Here is a 21,294-nt window from a genome sequence, read left to right as displayed (position 1 = left end):
TGGATTTCTACTGCTTATGTTCTTTCATATACAGCAATTTGCCTTTAAAGAAGATGTTGGATCCAGCACGAGATGAAACACCAAGATGAATGAAGAGGAGAACGTGCCGGCAAGTCCATGCCGGTGTAGAACATGTAGGGCGACAGACGCTGGATGTCCCTGCACCATTGGTTCATAGCCAACAGCAAAGATAAGGAACACAAAGTCGTCTTCATCAGGGACTCCTGGATCCAGCTAATGCAACAGTGCAAGATCTGGCAGCAGATCTTTTCTTCTGGGCATGCACTTAACTTTGGCATTGTCAGTGACGGCACATAACAGGTGCTTTAGCAGCTGGAGAATGGGGAGCTGGAACAAATCTGGCCCAAGATTATAGGGGTCTGGGTGAGTACCAACCACCACAGGCACACAGCAGAGCAAGTGACTGGTGGCATCAAGATCATCGTGCAACTGGTGAACCAATAGCAGCTTCAGGTCTGGGTCTTTGGTGCTAGGCCTGCTTCTCAGGGACCAGCACCCTAACCCACTTCGAGAGAAAAACTAATGGGTGAATGAGTTGGTCCGGGCAGCATTGGCTGGCCACCCACAAGCCCACTTCCTGGATGCCAACCCTAGCTTTGTGCACTTGGATGGTACCATAAGTCACCATGGCTTCTATGAGTACCTGCATCTGAGCTGCCTGGGCTACACACCTGTCTGTCAGGCCCTGCACTCCCTGCTTCTGCATCTGCTGGCCTAAAACCAGGGCCAGGGTGTCCCCTTGCCAGAGGCTATGCCCTAAGCATCCTCTTTCCCCAACATTAAGTTCTTGTTCCTCCAAAAAAAAAAAAAAAATGGAGGAGGGGGAGGGGGAGAAGAAGTAGTAGTAGTAGTAGCAATAGTTGGGCCATGGGCTACAGAGCCACTGGAATAGCCAGGTCCTCCATGGAATCTCAATTTCACTTTGGGCCTTTTACATCTATAGACCCTGGAGGCCAGCAGAAAGGATACTGTGTCCTATGAGATAAAGCATGTGCGAGTGCTTTGTAACCAGAAAGTGCTTCAGAAATGGCTACTGTACAACTGCACAGTCAGTGTCATAGTGCAATGTGTCACTGCTAATCACATGTGGTTCATGGGGACCTTATTAAGATTGCTCTCCTCATTTGCTACTGGTCCCTGGTAGAGCTAGAACACCTGACCATAGGGCATCAAGTGACTAGGTGAATAATCAAACCACCCATCATAAACAGCTGTTATCTGATTCACCAAACCATACAACTAGTGGGCCCAACAGCAGTCCACTCCCTCGAAGACTGGGAACGTGGCCACAGCTAAACTGAATGAGCAGATGACTCAGACTAGTATGCTGCCCCTAATCCTCCAGCACTTCTCCCTCAATCCATATAAACTGGCATCACAAGAAGTTCCCTCTGGCCTGTTAATGAAAGAGAAAAAACGGTGGGTCTTTTTTCATTCATAAAAGGATCTGTACTGAGCTGGCAAGAGCTAGGTGTAAGTGGTCACTATACAACACCACCACCCTTTGGTGGCCCTGAAACACAATGGTAAAGAGAAAACCTTCCATTGGGAAGAACTTTAGGAAGCATGGCCTGAGCTAAGGGTATACACTGGTTAATCGTTAGTGACTTAGGAGTTGAGAGGCTAAACAAGAACTTAGAACAAACTGGAAAACTGGTTCAGTTTATGGGGCCAGCTGGGAGGCAGTAACCTGTAAATATGAGACACTGACCTATAAAATGAAGTATACAGTTTAAACTAGTAATGCATATATAGTGCCGTCTTTTCTAGAAGGTATGCAAAGTGGAGGTGAGAGAAGTCCCTCTATTTTCTTTATGTCTAATTTTAAAAAAATATTGGCAGCATTTTTTCTAAATTTGGTGAAAAGCATGAAATTACAGATTTACAAAGCTCAGTGAACCACAGTGGGAAAATTACAATGAAAATCACACGTATGCATGTTATAGTCAAACATAAAACTAGGACAAAGAAAAACATCTTAAAAGCATCCAGAAAAAGTAGACATTACATACAAGAGGGCAATGACATCAATTTTTTAAAAATAAGTTTTTTAATGGCACTATAACACATACAGAAAGGGGCACAAATGTAATCATTTGGCATGACTTACCACAACGTGAAGATAACTATGTAACCACCACCCACATCAATAACTACAACACTAGTCTGCCCCTTCTTAGTCATTACTCTTCTTCCTTCCCAAAGGTAATCACTACCCTGGTTTCCAAAAACAAAAAGGAGGTTTGCCAGTGGTTAACCTTTATTATAAACTGAATATGTGATGTATTCTTTTGTGTCTGACTTCCTTTAACATCATTGAGATTCACCTATATTGTTACCTAGACCAATTGTTCATTTGTTTCCATTGTTACACAATGAATGACTATACCACATTTAATTAATATACCACAATGTATTCATTGTACTGTTGATAGACATTAGAGGTGTTTCCATGTGGGGCTATTAGAAGGAGTGCGGCCATGAACTTTCTTGTGTACGTCTTTTGGTGTACACATGTATGCATTTCGTTGGGCTCTCTACTACACCTAATAACACACTTGAAGAATTTTTTGGTCCGTGAAACTTTGGACCTAGTGGTTTTGGAGGTCTTAGTACTGAATGGAGGAAAATGATTTCAATGAATTAGAAGTGGACCTGCTGCTACACAATGGAATAAATGTCACTATACATGGGAAAAAAGAGGAAGATATTGACACTCGAAAAAGTAGCAGGGGAAGCAGTGCCCTGCTCTCAGCATTTCGGGCACATTAGGAAGTAGTTCAGAAAATCGTGAAGAGGGCTCATAGCACTACCCTGTGCCCAAGTGGGTCCCTGACCGCACATTTAGATACTCCAAAAAGATGCCAAGTGGTAATTTTCATTGACAGGACTAGCAGTACCACTCCAAACTGTAAAATGTTGAAGTGGTAACTAGAGAATGTTTGATCTTTTTATTGTTGTTTTTAAAGGCAAATGTGTTGCGTGGTTTGCTATGGCTTCCGTCATACAAAAGTCATTTCATTCTACTCCACGTTACTTGGCTGTCACAAGACATAAAATGAGCTTTATCATAAGAGGAGGGAAAAGTACACATATCTGGTCCCGTGCCCAGATCACTGCCTTCATCTAAGGCATGAATTACCCTTTCCAGTGAAGTATCTCTACAGTTCAATTAATTACCCTCTGTCAATCAGAAACAAATTTTGGTTCAGAGAGGTGGGGTAAAGCAGCAGACTCAACCTAACAACTGTTCCATATGAATACTAGATCATTCTGGAGTAGCTGTCTCTACAACAAACAAATCTTCATAGCAGAAATGATGTCTCCATGAGACTCGGCCCATTTCTTCACCCTGGTCGCTTCAGTCCTTAATTATTACTTGTTTTTTGGACTCATAGATTCATTCACTTAACAAACATGAGTTGTATACCTACAATAAGCCAAGTACTTTCAGTGGCCAACTATTTGAAAATGGTAATGATGTGTGTATGTGCACATACATATACACAAACACACAATTATAGACGTTGGCCCTGTGTGGCCTCCATTGGGAATATTTGTAAGCACGCCACCTATTTAAATTCAAGTGTGAATATACGTGTATTTGTGTATGAGTGAGTTTGTATCAGGGAGAGAGAGTAAAGGAGATGAGGAATGGGATAAGAAGCAACTAAAGTTGGATTAGACAAGGACAGCAGAAATCAGAAAAGACTCATGAGAAAATGTGAACATATTTAAAGCACAAGAATGAAGTGAGCCTTCACTCCTCTCCTCTGTACAATCACATTCACTGCTCATCAACTGCTTCATCCATATCTTATGTGCTCCTTACAGGTTATATATAATCACGATCTACCTTTAAAGCTATTTGCAAAAGTATCTATGCCATAAACTTTTGGCTGGCAAGTAATTATATTCTTTCTTCCAAAAGAAAATCAAGCATAAAACAACTCCACAAGGAAAGATGAGAACTGATAACCCTGCTTCACAAAGGAAGCAAAACCGATTTAACCAACACCTTAAGTTTCTGTCTCACCATCCATTAATTTTAAATTTGATTTTGCTTTTTGTATCACAAAGCACTTATTCAAAAATAGCAGAAGAACCCCTATATCCATATGTTGTCCTGCAAAAAGAGAAGAAAATACTATTATTTGTATTTCTTGTTCAAACACTCTAAGAATAAAAGAACTGTTTTCAGAAATGATGAGGTTCCTGCAGATAACATTTACCCACGGGATTTGAGGCTTTTTTGTGACATAAAGTGCAGAGTACTTTGAGGATGGTTACAGATTCAATGGCACAGAAAAGGCTTTTAACTTTGGCTCATTTCCTCTGACCACCATGCCTCCATTCTAAATTATAACCTCTCAAAGCTACAGATCCTTTAAAACTAGCTTTTAAACTGCCTTTCCTTAGTATCACCACAAAATAAGAACACTTTGTTACTTGAAAATAAAAGCACAAAATTATCGGACTCCATAACTGTTCTCATTATTGCAAACCAATAAACAAGGCTCAACAAAAATTGTTTTTGCTAATAGCTATCACCTATTGAATGGCCAAGAAATAAATCCAAAGGAAACCAAAGAAAGACCTGTCTTAACAATATAAATGGTTTCTTATTCAAAAACTATGTTTAATACCAGATATGGCTAGCACATATCCCACTGCTATTATTATTGTCCTTAACAGAATCTTAAGCTAACACTAAAATCCTGTCATTCACATCTTAGAATAGTAATAATTTTGAAAAAACAAAACAAAAAAAGAAACCACTAAACCACTAGAGAATCCCATTTTTAATTTAGGAATGTCTTTTATGATATAACCCATAATAAATACTATCCCCTCTGCTGAATCTTTTTTGGAGTCGCTGCAGCACTTTATATCCACAGAAAAATAATAATAGGAATAGGAAATAAAAGAAGCATCTGGGCCCTTTCCCCTTGGTTGAGACTGAGCAAGTAGTTGGCATGGACAGCAGAGCCAAAACCATATATTCAACCAGCTGGTTGGGGATAGTAGGGCCAAGCCAAGTTGGTGACCCACATAGCTGAGAGACTGGTTATATACACGGGGAAATGAGAAAACAGGTAAACATCTGAGGTTAATAGGAACCAGCATATATACATATAGAGAGAGAAAGAGAGATAAGAGAGAGAAAGAGAGAGTTTATAAAACCTGTATTTCCTAATTTCATTCCTTGAAAAGACCTAGCAGGAATGATACTCCAGTAGCAATGAGCATCTTTAGAACCCAGACCTTGGTTTCTCAATGTCTAAATACCATTCTCCATTAAAAGGAACCAGAATTTCTTAGTAATTCCAACACTGGAACAAGAAAAGCATAAGATAAGCCTGACACCTTTTAACATGATGAACTAAGAACACAGCATCACTTCTATGTGTGATCCTGGATTCTGGACTCAAGGAATATCACTGGGACAACTGGTGAGTTGTGAATGAGACCTGTGGATTAGATGGCAATGTTATGTTAATATTTATTTCCTATTTTGATTATTATATTGGGGTTATGTGGAACAACATCCTTATTTTGAGGAAATACTGAAGTACCAAAGGAATACTACGGCTTCATGTCTGCAATTTTTACTATCAAGCCAAAAGAAACCAAAAAAACTAAAACAAAAATCTTCAAAACGAAAATGTATCAGAGAAAAGGGTGAGGGAGAAAGAGAGAGAGAGAAAGAGACTATGATAAGGCAACTGTAGTAAAATACGAATAACGGGAATATGAGCAAAGAAGCTCTTTGGCCTGTTCTTGAAATGTTTTACTGAGTTTGAAATCATTATAAAATACAAAGTTTTAAAAAAAATACGCCTGTGTATAAATGTTCGAATACTATTAAGAAAAGTCTTAACTTTCTATAAAGGGCCACAGTCTGCTATGAATTTAAAAAAAAAAAAAAGGATATGCTGTGGCTAGAGGCAGATACAACCTACATAATTCAAAAAGCACTTAAACCAAATAAGGATGTTAAAAGGGCTTTTATCATCAATATGTCTAAAAAATGTGAACACTTGCCTGATTAAAGGTGATGTATACTGGGAATTATAAATACCATAAGGATAAAACTGCAGGAAATCCCTGATATTCATAGGAGAAAAAGATCGGCATAGACAGATGCGCCACCCAGATGAGCCTTCAAGGACACACGGGCTCACTGCCACGTCCAGGGAGTGTGGTCAGAACAGTCTCCAGGTCCAGAGAATACAATGTCCTATAGCTGCAGACAGCAGTCCCACGTGGAGGCCGCCCACATCCCGCGACAAAGCAGGGGCAACAGGAGGCAACCCTAAGGGCAATGCTACCTGAGTTTCATGGGGCCTGCCGGGCAGTTTGGCTTCTTTTTCTGCCCAATCTTGCAGCTTCCCCTTCCAGCCACAGCACACAACCCCTGACGCATATCTTGCACCCCAAACTCCATCTCAGTGTTCACCTCTGGGAAGCCCAGCCCACAACAAGGACTTCCTTTGATGAAACGTAGGTTGGTATGGACACCGTTTTACAGTTCAGCCTTGTGAGTGGGTCATGTAATTTGTGACTCACAAGACATCCGTGAATTTTCTTAAGGCGAATTCTGACTCTTTCATCCATTTACGTTCTCACGCTGTGTGACAAAAGAATTGTACTTTCCCCTTTTCATGTTAGCCAAATATAATAGATAATCATTATTTAAACAACAAATTTCCCTCTTATGGTCCATTAACTCCTGCTGCTTGTTCCTGTAGTGAAATTGAAATATAACAAAACGATTTCCATGGCAATAGATAATAATCTAGTAAATGTGAATTTCTGGCTTAGCAACGGAACAAAATAGGAGGAGATTATCGGACTGCAGTGGGACTAAATTTCAATTTCTGTGTATTTTTAGTATCACATTTTAAAACAAAGCTAACATAGACAAATTCATACACACAGAAATATGAAGAGACAAACTCTAATTATAGGACAAGTTTAAAAGACAGATCTCAATGATCAATTTGTAATATTACTCCCTACCATTACAGCCAAAATACATTCAACTATCATAAAAAAATTTACTTGTAAATTTGAGAATTCCTACAAGTTTTATTTGAAAGTCTATTATCTACTTTAATACCAGCTCCAACTATTAATATGTTCCATTATGTTCATTTTTAGTAATAATTACAAATATGGATTATGATTAATATATAAATGAAAGATTCTCAAAGGACCTCCGAATCTCTACAAAGCCGAGGAACAAAGGAGCCAGAGGGTTTGTGAGCATCACGAATACAACAGCAGATCTCACCTGATACCCAGGGAGCCAAAGCTCTCTGTTCCCCCTGTGACACATGCACACTAAGACCCTGGGGCAGCACACTCTGTTGGCCAATCCGCCATACACATGCTCTTCTCCCTACACCCCCAGTTGTACACTCACTGAGAGCCAATGTTTTGTTCCCACACTTATTACCAGTTGTTCTTGCTATAATGGCATAATTAAACTGTTCACAATCTGATGAAATATAAGTGCAAAAAGGGAAGAATTATTGTATCTAAGAAAAATAACTACAATGTTTTGCAAAGATCTGATAAAGATGAATCACAAAAAAATACGAACAAATTGAGTATGAACAAAGCTAGACTTTGGACAATTAAGGAAACAATAATTCATATCTAAAAGGTATTCTACGCTCAGATGGCTTTGTGTCTTAAATTTCTGTTCTTAATAACCCAAATTGCAAAGTGTAGATAATTCACTGTGTCTGTGCTTTATTCAATAATGACTATGCAAAACTCCAAGCTGTTGAAAGGAAAAAGCTCCAGCCTTGCAACAAAAAAAATGACAAAGAATAAGTGAGACAAACATGAGTTCAAGGAAGCCTAGATAGAATTCTTTAAAATTAGTAATATAAATGCACCTCTCTCTGCTTTGCCTCTGCTGTCCAGGTGGGATTCCAGCCTTCTTAGGGATGGCACTGAGCACAGTCCCCTTGCCCTCGACTTGCAATATGCACTGCTTCAATCACAGGCTAATTCTTCCTGGCCAGCAGTAAAGGCTTAAAAAGTGTTCTTCCCCTGCTTGCTTCACTGTCCCCTCCTTGCTTTGCACATATGGATTCCTCATTACCCACTTGATTTCACTTATATCCAGCGGATCACATCAACCAACTGTACTTTGTCTTTGGTCATCTGCTACCCAAGGTGGGCCTCTAGCCCCAGAGTCACATGGGCGATTGCTTCACTGAACACATTTCTAATCCTTTAAGCACCTCTGTCAATGGATATATTGGCTAACCAGGAAAACATTTACCTAGGCGACTCAAGTCTTTTTTTCCTAATCTAGCTACATTTTAATGGTTGATGCCCACTGAAAATGTACAAGAGCAACCAAAAAACAATGTTCTGCCACGGGCCCAGCATTTGTAGATATAGATCCTAAAGCACCTTGTTGGACTACTTTTTACTCTACTCTATCAATTTAACTTCCTTAGCTTCCATTGAACTCACTTCCCATCAATTTATTATATCCTTACTTCCCTCCTCTCATTTTCTGGCCTCAGTAGGAATCTCATTGGGAATAGACTATAAGACAATTCTATAGTGAGGAATCTTTGAAAATGGCTCTAATCAATCATCTAAATGTGCCAAGGCCTATTTTTAAATGATGTGAACTATTTTCTCTCACACCACTCTTCTACCCTCAGCCATTTTTTTCTATTTCCATAAACAGTAACTTGAAATGGATTTCTGCTTCAATTAGAAAGCAGTCAATTGATTTTTAATCGTAGCCCAATTTTATTTGCCTGTGTATTACTACATATACTGTTTTACTTTATACTGATTCGTACATTTTGGAATTATTTTACCTGTCAATGAATGGGGGAGTATAAGAAATATCCCGAGTTTAATGAAAAATATAATACAGCTACAGGATTTCTAAAAGTGAACAAATAAGGCAAACAGTATAGCTTTTTGGTATTTTTATATATGAAAGTGTTTCTTTATTCTGCTCCTCATGGTTTTTGCCTTTCTCATATTTAAAATAACTTCACTGAAAGCATAGTATAATTTCATCTCTAGTCAGGTAAAAAAATACACAGCCAACTGTAGTAACATTATTCTGTAACATTCTCAAGCGAAAACTATTAGATATTGATTCAACTTGGACCCTCACCTGAACAGTGTTATACAACAAACTTTATAATTCTAATTATTGAGTTTTGATGTATCACATTGCCCTAAGAATAGAGAAATAGAGTTGACAAATCATTCATATAAATACAATATGATTATAATTCAATATAGATTGCTAGTCCACAATTTTAATTTTTTCTCACCAAAATGTATGAGGCAACAGGAAACATGAAAAGCATTTTTAAATTCTAAGAAAAATCACATTTAAGACAACATTCACAATACAAAGTATATGTTTCTCTAGTCTTTTGTCTACACATACATACTTTATTTTTTAACTATTGGCAGGGGTGCCTGGGTGGCTCAGTCAGTTAAGCACCTGCCTTGGGGTCAGGTCATGATCCCAGATGGGATCAAGCTCCGCATTGCATGGGGCTCTCTGCTCAGCGGTGAGTCTGCTTCTCCCTCTCCCTCTGCTCTCCCCCCAGCTTCTGCTCTCCCTCTAGCTCACTCCCTCTGTCAAATAAATAAATAAAATCCTTTTAAAAAATAAATAAGTAAATATTGGAATTATACCACACACCATTTTGTAATTTTTTTTTACTTTGGCCATACAATAGCAGCATTTTCAATATCCTTACATAGTCTTCAAAAACATGATTTTTGAATGGCTGCAACTGTGCAGTCCAGCATTTGGATAGGTCATAGTTTATTTAGCAGATGACCACTTTGGACATTTAGGCCATTCACTGCCATAATAACGCAAGAGTCAAAAAACCCTTTGCTCTGGTCTCCGATTTGTTTCTTAGGAAAAAATTTCTAGAAGTGGAAAATGTTAAGTTAAGTCATGTAAATATTTTCCAGGCTTTTTATGCCCACCACCAAACTGTCTATTCATGATCTTTGCCCACTTTCCTTCAAAGTCAATGCTTTTTCTCCACGCCACCCCCCTCCCTGGGCTTATGTGTGTGTGTGTGTGTGTGTGTGTGTGTGTGTGTGTGTGTGTGTGTGTGGCTGTTCTTCATACATGAGTGATAGGTTCGATACTGTAAATACTTTGCAAGGTTCTCCTTTGCTTTTAAATATCATTTCAAGTTTTTTGACAAATAAGAGATATTCAGGGGCGCCTGGGTAGCGCAGTGGTTGGGCATCTGCCTTCAGCTCAGGGCGTGATCCCAGCGTTCTGGGTTCGAGCCCCACATCAGGCTTCTCCACTGAGAGCCTGTTTCTTCCTCTCCCACTCCCCCTGTCATTTGCTTTTAAATATCATTTCAAGTTTTTTGACAAATAAGAGATATTCAGGGGCGCCTGGGTAGCGCAGTGGTTGGGCATCTGCCTTCAGCTCAGGGCGTGATCCCAGCGTTCTGGGTTCGAGCCCCACATCAGGCTTCTCCACTGAGAGCCTGTTTCTTCCTCTCCCACTCCCCCTGCTTGTGTTCCCTCTCTCTCTGGCCATCTCTCTCTGTCAAATAAATAAATAAAATCTTAAAAAAAAATAAGAGATATTCATTTTACATAATCAAATCTATCAAACTTTCCTTCATCATAACTTCCTTTGGTTTTATATCAAAGAAAGCTTTCCTCACCCTACTATCAAAGATTCATCCATACTTTCTTCTAAGTATTTTACACTTTCCATTTTGGGTACTTATTTTTTAACTCATCTAAAATGTACTTTGCGTATAGGATCAGTGGAGACCTAATCATGTTCTTTTCAGACAAAATTGTCCTAAGACACCAAGTTTAAACGATCAACACTTTTTAGATTAAATGTATTATTAATGATCTTTTCACACTTTATGAAACCTTTTTTGTGTGTTTTTTTAAATCTAGTGTATAAATGAGTAGTAGCATATCCTATGTTTTTAGCTTCTTTCCAGAGCACAGAATCAAGATTCTCCTCCATCCTTACTCTTTTATGCTATCAGCACTATGAAGTAAAGGAATCAACAGAATATCCTATATTATAAAGAAAAACTTTATATTTTGGCTCAATATAGAGACATGCCAAGTACATCTGTAATGTACTACTTTATTTTTTTTATGTTTTTTTATTATATTATATTAGTCACCATACAGTACATCCCCGGTTTCCGATGTAAAGTTCGATGATTCATTAGTTGCGTATAACACCCAGTGCACCATGCATAACGTGCCCTCCTTACTACCCATCACCGGTCTATCCCATTCCCCCACCCCCCTCCCCTCTGAGGCCCTCAGTTTGTTTCTCATAGTCCATAGCCTCTCATGTTTCATTCCCCCTACTTTAAAAAGTGGACTCAATTCCTCTAGCTATTGAACAAGATTCAAAATTAAAAGCAGAGGATAAAGTTACCTAAGCTCTATCTTCAACTACCATGAAAATGCCTGCACTATCTCCCGTATACCAACACAGTACAGAGTGAGCTTTGATGAAATGTCAGTATGCCCCAGATTTCCTGGCCCAGTCCCACAATCTAGCTGGTTGAGGTACCTCTCCTGCGGCTTTCCAAGCCACCTGAACATGTCTGATCCTAACACTTACAACCTGCATTCCACTTTTGACTTACCAGCAAGATTCCCCACTAAACCATTAGAGCCTCAGAAGTAAAAACTTCATCTCAAATATTTTATTCTTATCACGGAGCTAATAGTAAGCAGTTTGTAAATACTTGTTAAGTGAATGCTTGGGTGCAGGATTTCAAGATTTCTAGGCTCTTTCAAGTCTGTCAATGATTAATGATTAAAATAACAAGTCATTTAACCTTTATAAGTCACAGTGTCAAATTCAGAAATGGGTTATTTCTTAATAAGATTATCTACTGAATCTCTTCAAGATGAAAATTCTGTAACCACATGACCTCTATTTCCAGAACCCAATCTTAGACTCTCTGCTGCTTTATCTCATCCTTGATGGTATTCTCTAGCTCTGACCAGTCTGGTCCTTCAAAACTGTCTCAACCTTCTCCACCCCACCCCATTGTCCATTTCAAATGTTCCTACCCTGTTCTCCTTAGGGTTTTTCTATGTGATCAACCTTTATCTGTAATCTGAATGACAATAACTTTTACCGCACCTTCTTTGTGCTAAGTTTACAGTCTGGTGCCCTGCATGGCTTAATGGGAAGGTATTAGTGATGTGATACGTTCAGGCACTAAGTCTGTGGAGTGGCTCTCAGCCTATTCGGCCTACATCTTTGGAAAAAGATACATGATTGCATTTCTACTCTGAAATAAATTATCTCTGTAGTAAAGGCTATTTTATAATTTTACTACTCACATTTCCATAATGATCACCAACAGAAAGGACACTTATGATTTTTTAGAATGACGCCAAAAAAAAAAAAAAAAGGAAAGAAAAAAGAACTAGACTGATGAGCCCTTCTCAAATCTATTCTCATAAAGAAAGGTTTTGTTTTGTGTTTTCCACTTTTTCTGCTCATCTCTGTTTTTTAAAATACTTCCATAAATTATCAGAGTAACGTCATTTTGGGCTGAACAGACTTGCTTTTATTTTTAAAGAATTTGATGACATGTGGTGAGATTGTGTATCTTTTTGAGATGCCTTAAAATTTCAGTTTGTTGTTCTAAATGTAACCCAAGTTATAACATGAGTTAAACTGAAGTCTGTAAAAAAGAGAGAGGGAGAGAGAGAGAGAGAGAGAGAGAAAGAAAGAAAGAAAGAAAGAAAGAAAGAAAGAAAGAAAGAAATCTGTAAAAATATAATTCCAATTTGTTAGTGAATGTTTATATACAAATATTAAGAACAGCATTTTAATTCAACAAATATTTTCGATTGCCAACCTATGCTAAGTGTTATAGAGGAGCTAGGCTCAATTAACAGTAATACAAGGTAGAACAAAATGGTCTTTAAAAAATTAAATAAACACATTCTCTAGTGGCAGAGAAGAGTTTTAGCATGAAAAGTACATATAGATAAGTAGAGAGAATTAAAACTGTAGCTCTAATACCCTTCTGAATTTCAAGTACTTCTTTGAGCAATAAGGAAGGGGGAAATTATCCAACCATGTCCTTTCCAAAGATACACTGCAGATGATGCTTCCAGTTAGCATTTCTGTAAAAATGGGTTTTGACAGGGAGTGGACCACTGCTTGCTGTTCAGGAGATCCCTCTACTATCCATGATGAGTGAACAAGAAAAATGTCAAGCAAGGTATGGTCATACATAGCAATTCAACTGGTAAACCAACTATATGACTACATACAAGGTCAGGTGGAAGAAATAACTTGAGATGCTATTAAGCAACAGAATTGGGAAGACAAGTTCATAATTAAACTAACATTTATTTAGAGTTTCCAATCTTCCAAACATAATATGAAATGCTAGGTTAGTAAATAAAATCAAGAAAAATGTTCTCTGGGAGACTGCCTCTGTGTTATACATTCATGGTTTAAAAATAATAATAATAAAATCAGAGACCAACCCTTCATATATTTACCCTGTAAATATTCTATATATTCAAAACAAAGCAAAGCAAATGCCTTCTGTTCTGAAACTACCTTTTTATAAAACACCTCAGCTGGTATTCCTGGTGTCTGGCGTCAAGTTCTCTTATTCATATCTATACAATATCCACATAATGAAATGGAATCTCTCTTTTCCTTAAGATACTGTTTTTATGACTACCTGCTGAAGAAACATAAGAGCTTCCATTTACCATAAAATCAGATTGAAACTCCTCAAGGTAGCATTCAAGATCCTCCATCTCTATATATCCAACCTGTTTCCTATTACCTTCCCCATAGGAATTTTCTGTTCCATCCACAATACCCTACCAGGTCCACACGCACATAAAGTTTACTTGTATCTATTAACACTTGTTTTCTCTACGGCCATCCTCACACGGCAAATCCTTTACCTCCTATCCAAACCTATTCCAGCTCAACTCCAGAACAATTTCCTCCAGAAAGTCCTCTCAGATCCTTCAAATCCACACTACTTTCTTCCTTATTACATATAATGTTCATTCTGCCAGTTTATCTTAATGCTGTTTTAAATTATGATCGGCTGTTTTCATAGCAATTATATATTAAAATTCTCAAACTCAGAGGGTTTATCTTTTATTTTGTACTTCATAAGATATTTGGTGTATCACATGAACGGTAATTGTTCAACATATATGTGCTGTTGAAAAATGGTCAATAAAATAATCAAGTCTAAAAGTTTTGTTTTTACACATGAAGAAACAGAGAACAAAGAGTAACTATTCCAAAGTCACGTGCAATTTGAGAGCCAAAACCAAACCCAAAACTCTATATTCTTCAGATGGTTAGGAATCCTGCAGAGGATCCTGGAAGGGGAGAAGCAAGGATCCCTTCCCACGTAATACTGTAAAAGTTAGGATCCTTTGATTTTAAAAAGCAGATTGAATCCTGAATGTGGAATTAGCATCATACCTAAATGTAATATTTGGGCTAAATTAGCCTATTTTGAAGTCTTTGGATGGTCTACGTTTATTCTTTTAATTGACATATTATTGTAAGGGCCATACCTAGAACAACCCACACACATATGGTAATTAACTAATAGCAAATGACAGTATAACATACAAGGAGTTTTACTGTGAAGGCATGACCTACCCATCATATTTAACACTGCCCTAGCTCACAGAACTTCATCTACTTGGCTAGAAAATAAATGGCCACATAAATTCATACTAGTCAATCTATTTTCTAAAATATGTTGGAGTACAAAGGACATAAATTCATCTGAGAAGATAATTAGTATACCATGGAATCAGGCTCAATGTAATACAATTAAAAACTGGTTACCACAAAGAGCTGAAATAATAGGAGTGCTAGGAATTACTGAGAGCCTTTTAGCAAAAAAGGGTTTACCCAATTGCTATTTTTTTTTAAGATTTTATTTATTTATTTCTTTATTTGACAGAGATAGAGACAGCCAGCGAGAGAGGGAACACAGGCAGGGGGAGTGGGAGAGGAAGAAGCAGGCTCATAGCGGAGGAGCCTGATGTGGGGCTCGATCCCAGAACGCCGGGATCACGCCCTGAGCCGAAGGCAGACGCTTAACCGCTGTGCCACCCAGGCGCCCCCCCAATTGCTATTCTAATGACAATGAAAAATGTTCGTTCTTGATGATCTCATCTAGAACACATTATATTTGACAGACTACAAAAGCATTCAAATATAATAGGCACATAAGGGACACCAATTATGACCACCCTCTCCCACAAATAAAAAAAATAATTTTTGAGCAAAACTATAGTGTTTTCAATGCTTCCTGGAACTCTCTTTTTCCATTTAAGGATAATCGACTACATACAACAGTCTGTGGAACATTCAAGCACTTAACTATCTTAGTGAAAAGAGGTAGAAACAAAGTCTATATACTCCACTTCTTGTCCATTTGAAAAAAAAAATTTAAATTTGGAAAGGACCTCACTTCATTCTTAGAGTCCCTACACACTAAAACTAAAATTCATTTTAAACTTTCATATTTGACAAAGACAATAATATCAAACAGCTGCCCACAATTCCCTAAAGGAGTGATGTCAATTGGTATTTCTTAAATTAATTCAGTGACCTACAATAATGTGAGTTCTTCATACATAATGTCTGTCAGTTGGCAATACAAAAATTTCAGAATCACTTCTGGTGTCTGAACTCCAAAAAGCCACTGAAAAAATGTATCTTAAGTAGTTCCTTAATTCCTACCTCACCTGGAATCTGTTGCTTATAACAAATAGCAGAAAAATAGAAATCACGCCAGGAATAGCTTGCTATAAATACAATTCTACAAACTAAATACAAGTTTAACCAAGATTTCTGCTAATGTCTCATCAGTGGTCTTTCTGCACTAAGATCCCAAAAGTCTGGGAAATCCCTTCTACCCATTTGGGTTAGTGAGCTCACATGTGCTTACACAGCTCATTTTTTAGTTACTTCATAGAAAGTGTGCAACTACGTTCTTCAACTAAGATTTCAAAGGTCTTGAGAAATGGAAACACTCAAATGTAAGATTTATCTGTTATCACCGAACTCTACTTTGACTATTCCTGAGAATGGAGGCACCCCCAACACAGTGACCACCTGAAAATTCAGGAACGAAAAACTTCAACTTTATAAACTTAACAAATAACCCCACATATTAGATTATACAAACCAAAAAAAAAAAAAATATATATATATATATATACACACACACACACACACACAAACCAAAAAAATTAATAATTATATGTGTGTGTGTGTGTATTTGGAACAATGCACTAAAATTTTTTATTAGAGGGGCGCCTGGGTAGTGCAGTCGTTAAAGCGTCTGCCTTCGGCTCAGGGCGTGATCCCGGCGTTCCGGGATCGAGTCCCACATCAGGCTCCTCTGCTTGGAGCCTGCTTCTTCCTCTCCCACTCCCCCTGCTTGTGTTCCCTCTCTCGCTGGCTGTCTCTGTCACATAAATAAATAAAATCTTTAAAAAAAAATTTTTTTTTATTAGAACTCCATGTACAAAATATCGGAAGAGTTCTGAGCATTTTACATGATACTATCCATAAATTCTAGAAAATGGTTAATGAAGAATATTTATCAGAGAAATAAATAGTAAGTCCAAGAACAAAGGCAGTCAGAATATTACATAGTTAGATTTATATACAAATTATTTGTCTAATTACAAATATAAGTGAGAAGAGGATAAACATAAATTATAAAGTAAACACATTTTCTGAGTTTCCCTCTGACATCACTGGTTCTTCCTTTTCATCTCCCTGTTTCTAAGTGAGACTACTGAGGCTCACTAAGGGTTCAGGTCTAAAATCTCTTCTTTCTCTACTCATTATCTAGCTCAGAGGTCGGCAAACTACTTCCTGCAGGCCAAGTCCAGCCTACCACCTATTTTTATAAATAAATATTTATTAGAACATAACCATACCCATTTATTTATTGTCATCATATTTCACAGTACAAGGGCAGAGTTCAATAGTTGCAACAAGACTGCATGGTGTACCTTCCTGACCTTTTACAGGAAAGGTTTGCCAACTCTTGTCTAAGGGATCTCGCACAGCTTTAAATCTATGTCTTGAAAGCTCACAAAATTTTATCTTCAATCCTGACCCAGATTTGCAGTTCAACTTTTCAGGCCACATCTACTCTTGAATTTCTAATAGGCATGCAAATTTCACACATCTAAAACTGGAAATTTGATTTCCACCTACCCCCACCTGCTTCTACACCTTTCCTTTCTCAGTACATACATTTCCACTCCTCCAATTGCCCGGGCCAAAAGCTTTAGAGTCATTGTTCATTCCTTTGTCTCTATCACATTCCATATCCCAACCATCAAAAACTTACATCCTCAATATATATCCAGAATCTTGCCATTTCTTACCTACTCCAATGCTACCACTCTGACTCAAGCCACAACCATTTCTCACCTGGACTATGGCAGTAGTCTCCTGATTGGCTCCCTAGTTCTGCTCTCAGCCCCTTGCATTCTATTTTCACAGAGCATCCAGAATGATCATGGAATCCCACTGCCAAAAATACTTCAAAGGCCATGCAGTGTATGGATATCAAAGCCCTGCATGATCTGGCCCCTGGTTACAACCACCTCTTCTCCCTTTTTGGTTTCTCCACATGGGGCTCCTTGCTGTCAAGCATGGTCCTGCCCAGGATCTTTGCACTCACTGTTCTGTCAGGAAAATTCTTCCCATGGATATCTGGTTGGCTCACTTCCTCTTTTTATTCGGGTCTCTGCTCAAATATTAATTCAGACTAGAGGCCGTCTCTAAATTAGTGACTCCTGTCAACTCTATTTCTGCTGTTGTTGGATTCCCTAGGCAACAGACTCCCAGACTGAGATTTGCCTGCATTTCGGGAGGACTCTCAGGGAAAACATCCGGAAAGAAGTGAAGGAAGCAGGACAGGCAGAAGGAAACTGGACTGCAATGCAGTTGTAACAGAGGCTTTAGCCAATGACACAAAAACCTCAAGTTGGGAAGAGTCTTTCAGAATTGCTCCAATTGAGGCAAGGGACCAGGTCTTTGAGCCCACATGTTGATATGTTGATGCATTATGAGATGCAGGGTACCCCAGAAAGGGGGCATAAACTCCCACAAAGGGGTAAGAAACATGAAAATGTGCTTTAGGGAAGTTAGGGCAATGCAAATTCAAACCACAATAACATACTATTTTATGCACACTAGAATAGCTATAATCAAAAACACAGAAAGTATCAAACATTGGCGAGGATATAGAGAAACTGGAGCCATTACACATTGCTGATGAGAATGTGAACTGTTACACGCAGCTGCTTTAGGAAACAGTTTGGTAGTTTCTTGAAAAACTAACATAAATTTACCACACAATCCAGCAATTCCAAATCTAGGAATCTACTCAAGAGAAACAAAAATATAGGTCTATAGAAAGACTTAACAAGAATATTTGTAGCAGCATTATTCATAATGCTGCTAACCTAAAAACTGCAAACAACCCTAAAGTCCATCAAAAGGCAAACATATTTAAAAAACGGAGTACATACATACATGGAATACTATTCAGCTATAAAGAGGAATAAAACACTGATACTTGCTGCAACATAAAAGGAGTCAGACACAAAACTCCATTTATTGTGTGATTCTATGCAAATAAAATGCCCAGAAAGGACAAACCTATAGCAACAGAAAATAAATTATTGGTGGTCTGGGGCTGGAGGTAGGCAAGAGGAGTGACTATAAATAAGCATAAGGAATACTTATAGAATGGAGGAAATGTTGGGGCACCTGGGTGGCTCAGTCAGTTAAGGATCTGACTCTTGGTTTCAGCTCAGGTCATAATCTCAGGGTCGTGAGATCAAGCCCCCCATCAGGCTTGTGTCTGCTTCTTTCCCATTCTCTCCCTCTGCCTCTGCCCCTTCCCCTGCTAGCATGCTCCCTCTCTCTCTCTCTCTCTTTCTCATAAATAAAATCTTTTAAAAAATGATGGAAAATGCTCTAAAACTGGATTGTGGTGATGGCTACACAATTCTGTAAATTCACTATGTATCATTGATTTCTAAACTTAGCATGGATGACTTTTAGGAGATGTAAATTATACATTAATAAATACATACAAAGGAAAAGAGCAAAAAAAATTGTTGGTAGATTCTTGAATTATCTTAAGTGATAATAATGATAATAACAAATACTGAGTTTGCTAGGAATCAAGAATTGTTCTAAAAGCTTTACATGCATTAACTCATTTAATTTTCACCATAATCCCATGAAATGGGAACTATTTCATCCCCATCTCGGAAATGAGATAAGTGAGGCACAAGGAATTAAGCAACCCAAAATCAGAGAAGTAATATACCAAGAACGTATTAATTTATACTCATAAAAATAACTAATTCTACCTTGAAATGCAAGTAAAAGCATTTACCTACATACAACAAAACAAAGACAGCATCTTACGTGTATAAACATGGTAACTTTACCATAAGCAGCATATTTAAGATGGTCTAATACTGACCAGTTTGCAATACCTCTTTTTACTAGCCAATAAAACTAGCCATTAATATATGCTCACTGTAAGACAGTTTGGTCATTAACTGGAACATATTTATTGAGGGACTGAACTACTGTAAACAAATACAAAGAATATCCATGATCTAATCTACTGAATCTGTGTGTTCACAAAGCTACAAAAATATCATCATGGTAAATATAAATACAACTTTATTCTGCAAGAGTCATTTATAAACATACTCACAAACACACACACTGAGTGACATACACTGAACAATAAAGATTTTCCTAGTTCACCAAGTCACCAAACTGAAGGCATATCATTGTTCCTGTAACTGAAAAGTACAATGGGACAAGATGAGATGACAGTGTGTTTTATCTTCTTCATATGAAAGTTTAGTTATAAATTTCACATGGCAGTAAACCAATATAAATGGAAGTCCTGATGACAATAACTTTTCATGTATCTTTCAATAATACACTTCCAAATTTGGAAATTCTAGATAAGAGAGCTGATAAATGTACCACCTTGTATGTAGTTAATTTTTTTTTAACTAAGGCACTTCATATAAATGATTAGCAAGCCTATATATCCGACAACAAAGTCTTTTGAACAGTCTAATAAAACCCAATACCCAGACTATGTAGGAAACAGGATATTTAAAAAACCACATTCACCTTCAATACATTTGAAGGCGAAGACTGAAAAACCCACATCAGCACTTTCTGTCTAAATGATATATTGATGGAAAGCCAGAATAAAAATGGTGCTGAAAAATGCACCATTTATAACTTAGAGTAAATGTTTCTAAGTGCTGACAAGCTTCTGTCAGTTAAATTGCTTTAATGAAGAAATATTTTTCCCTAAATGTTTCTCTAGTATTTTTATTAGGAAACTTTATAATTAATTTATGTTCCAAACTAATAATTAAACAACTTTTTTGTGTGTTAGTTCTAGGAGTTAGTAATGTGTATGTTTAATGCATTCATTTATAGTTGGAGAAAACAGTCCATAACAGAAAATTAATTCCTATCCTTAATTCTCTCAGAGCATAACATGACTGCCTAGAAAGCAATACATCAATAATAAATTTATGATTCAGTATGGATATCAGAACACAGGTAAAAACTTGCAGATCTATACAACCAAGTACATTAAATAGTCCTCCCGGGTAATATACAGCCATGAGTACTTCTCATAATTCAATACATACTATGGTAAGAACCATGACAACAGCATGTGCTCATTTTGAGTCCCAGCCCATTTTAAAAGAACCTGTAGGTATTGTGAATGTAATGGATGAAATCACCAACTTGCACCACCCCCCCAAAAAAAAACAAAAGAAAATGAAAACAAACAACAACAAAAAACAAACAACAAAAAAAGAAATGACCTAAAAGCTATCTTTGCTTATTTTTTTTAAGATGTTGGTATAACTTTTATACTTTGATTACAGAATCTGTCAGTTTCTATAGAAAACAATTCTTTGAAATTCCTGAAAATAAAAATACACAGTAACAGGGGGCGCCTGGGTGGCACAGCGGTTAAGCGTCTGCCTTCGGCTCAGGGCGTGATCCCGGCGTTGTGGGATCGAGCCCCACATCAGGCTCCTCTGCTGTGAGCCTGCTTCTTCCTATCCCACTCCCCCTGCTTGTGTTCCCTCTCTCGCTGGCTGTCTCTATCTCTGTTG

At 37.8% G+C, this 21,294-nt stretch overlaps 1 protein-coding gene and 1 pseudogene across 3 annotated transcripts in view; one reads left to right on the top strand and one right to left on the bottom strand.

The window, feature by feature from the left end:
* IMMP2L (inner mitochondrial membrane peptidase subunit 2) overlaps positions 1 to 21,294 on the bottom strand; it is an 845,846-nt gene that overhangs the window by 701,369 nt on the left and 123,183 nt on the right. The window lies entirely within an intron of this gene.
* Positions 118 to 1,346, top strand: LOC103659020 (annotated as a pseudogene).

This window comes from Ursus maritimus, unplaced genomic scaffold, assembly GCF_017311325.1.
Source record: "Ursus maritimus isolate PB19 unplaced genomic scaffold, ASM1731132v1 scaffold_3, whole genome shotgun sequence".
NCBI classification, from domain to species: domain Eukaryota; kingdom Metazoa; phylum Chordata; class Mammalia; order Carnivora; family Ursidae; genus Ursus; species Ursus maritimus.
Note: the sequence above shows the minus strand (reverse complement) of the source record. Positions and strands in the feature narration are given on the sequence as shown.